Source organism: Pipistrellus kuhlii, unplaced genomic scaffold (genome assembly GCF_014108245.1).
Source record: "Pipistrellus kuhlii isolate mPipKuh1 unplaced genomic scaffold, mPipKuh1.p scaffold_m20_p_2, whole genome shotgun sequence".
In the NCBI taxonomy this organism is placed as follows: Eukaryota; Metazoa; Chordata; class Mammalia; order Chiroptera; family Vespertilionidae; genus Pipistrellus; species Pipistrellus kuhlii.
Genome location: NW_023425515.1, coordinates 7,945,602 through 7,948,634, shown reverse-complemented (window position 1 = coordinate 7,948,634; position 3,033 = coordinate 7,945,602). Strand labels below are relative to the sequence as shown.

At 41.5% G+C, this 3,033-nt stretch overlaps 1 pseudogene; it reads left to right on the top strand.

Annotated features, from left to right (window-relative positions):
- The first annotated feature begins 1,147 nt into the window (after window positions 1-1,147).
- On the top strand, window positions 1,148-2,711 carry LOC118724920 (annotated as a pseudogene).
- Window positions 2,712-3,033: the final 322 nt, after the last annotated feature.

Genomic DNA, 3,033 nt, shown 5'->3' with positions numbered 1-3,033 from the left:
GTAACATATCTTAAGGAATTGAACCCTTTCTATTTGGAAGGGTAAATCTTTTAAGGAAAACAAGCACACAGAGGATAGTTTTTTGCCATTCCTTACAGATTTCCTGCCTGTTCTGGATGTTGAAAAAAAAAAAAGTTAGCTTATTTGTTTGCAGCAATTACAATGTTTTGAAGTTGTATTTTCTCTTTTAATTATAATGACTTATTGAGATTTCTGATTCAGATTTTTTTTCCATCATCCAAACTTTAGTGCTTATTTTCTACCTATTCTTCTGCTAATTCTCCCTTACATTATTTCATGCTAGTATTTGTTCCACTTTTAAAGGCTATCTTTAGTTTAAAGATGTTTACAATATGATGACAAGAGGGTTTTGAAGACTGGTGGAGTCATGCAACTTATTCATTTAGTAAACATGTAGGAAAACATTGGACACATTCAGATGGACACAAAATAGGAGTTCTAATAGTTTATGTATTTGGTAAATATGATAATGCTGGAAATACAGAGCAATGGTAGCCCCAGTTGGAGTGACCTTCCATTACAACTACATTGGCTTTAGAGACAGTCAGTGGCATGGCCCCAGAGTACTTCACTTACCCCATGATTGCAAAACCCTGAGCTCTAGTGTTTCATCAGGGTCATTGTAATTTAAGAACATAAAGAATGGAGGTACAGCCATACAAATCACCTCTCTATATAGTAATAGGTCTGACTACAGCAAAAGAGCTGGATTTTAAGTAATTTTTCATTTGTATCAGAGAGGCGAATATTTTATTTTGAACAAAGGTAGAGAGTTAGTGTGTTAAGAGATTGACAGAAACAATATGACTCAATATGATCTATCACTTTGTTTTTATATAAATCATAGATTGCTAATAATAGACCTTTATCATTTCTTGGGATAAATTTATCCTCTTTGCAGTGTTTTCATCAGAGCTTTCAGCAGACATGCTCTTCTTCACTTGATTTCCCAGTATACTCCTGGTTCAGTGACTTTATCATATAATACAGATTATTTAAATTAGTAAGAATTACCAAGGAGTGAGCAAGCTTGATATTTTCTCTAGTGCTTGAAATAATGCACAAAATTCCTCCTCTGTTTTAAATGGAAGATGTGGCTTCTTCAAAATGGGTTTGCTATCAGAACATAGGTGTTGTAAAAACCACCACTAAATCAAACCCAGAATGGGAAAGGAAAAGAATCATATCGACATCATCGTCATTGGACATGTAGATTCTGGCATCCACCACTACTGGCCATCTGATCTACAAATGTGATTTAATGGACAAAAAAACCATCGAGAAATTTGAGAAGGAGGCTGCTGAGATGGGGAAGGGCTTCTTCAAGTATGCCTGGGTCTTGGATAAACTGAAAGCTGACCGTGAGCGTGGTATCACCATTGATATCTCCCTGTGGAAATTCCAGACCAGCAAGTATTATGTGACCATCATGGATGCCCCAAGACACACAGACTTCATAAAAAACATGATTAAAGGCACATCACAGGCTGATGGTGCTGTCTTGATTGTTGCTGCTGGTGTTGGTGAATCTGAAGCAGACATCTCCAAGAATGGACAGACCCGTGAGCATGCCCTTTTGGCCTACACACTGGGTGTGAAATTGCTGATTGTTGGTGTTAGCAAAATGGATTCCTCTGAGTCACCTTACAGCCAGAATAGATATAAGGAAATTGTTAAAGGAGACAGAACCTACATTAAGAATATTGGCTACAACCCTGACACAGTAGCATTTGTTCCAATTTCTGGTTGGAATGGTGACAGCATGCTGGAGCCAACTGCTAATATGCCTTGGTTCAAGGGATGAAAAGTCACCCATTAAGATGGCAATGCCAGTGGAACCATGCTGCTTGGATGATAATGCTGGAAATGCAGAGCAATGGTAGCCCCAGTTGGAGTGTCCTTCCATTACAACTACATTGGCTTTAGAGACAGTCAGTGGCATGGCCCCAGAGTACCTCACTTACCCCATGATTGCAAAACCCTGAGCTCTAGTGTTTTGCATCCTGCCACCAACTAGTCTAACTGACAAGCCCCTGCATCTGCCCCTCCAGGATGTCTACAAAATTGGTAATATTGGTACTGTCCCTTGGAGCCAAGTGGAGGCTAGTGTTCTTAAGCCCACCCTGGTGGTCACCTTTGCTCCAGTCAACGTTACAACTGAAATGAAGTCTGTTGAAATGCACCATGAAGCTTTGAGTGAAGCTCTTCCTGGGAACAATGTGGGCTTCAATGTGAAGAAGGTGTCTATTGAAGATGTTCACTGTGGCAATGTGGCTGGTAACAGCAAAAATGACCCACCAGTGGAAGCAGCTGGCTTCACAGCTCAGGTGATTATCCTGAGCCACCCAGGCCATATCAGTGCTGGCCATACACCTGTGCTGGATTGTCACACAGCTCTCATCGCTTGCACATTTGCTGAGCTGAAGGAGAAGATTGATTGTCCTGGGAAAAAGTGGGAAGATGGTCCTTAGTTTCTGAAATCTGGTGATGCTGCCATCATCGATATGGCTCCAGGCAAGCTCACGTGTGTTGGGAGCTTCTCTGACTACCCTCCTCAGGGCCGTTTCATTGTTTGTGACCTGAGACAGACAGTTGCTGTGGGTATCATCAAAGCAGTGGATAAGAAGGCAGCTGGAGCTGGCAAAGTCATTAAGTCTGCCCAGAAGGCTAGATCAGGGGTCTTCAAACTTCTCTCATTATGAGAATCACCTGGTGGAGGTGTTAAAACACAGATTCCTGATAGCACTTCTTATAGTTGGGATCTGGGAATCTGTGTTTTAACAATTCTACCAGGTGATTCTCATAATGAGAGAAGTTTGAAGACCCCTGGGCTAGATGAATATTATCCCCTATACCTGCCACCCCAGTCTTAGTGGTGGAAGAACATCTCAGATTGTGTGTAAAGAGCTCTAACAAGAATTTGGACTCTGCCAATGGGCTTGCCTGGTGTACTGTGCACAGACACCTGCACCAGAGGCCAGTAGGCTTCATGCTGCTGTGTCAAGTGCCACA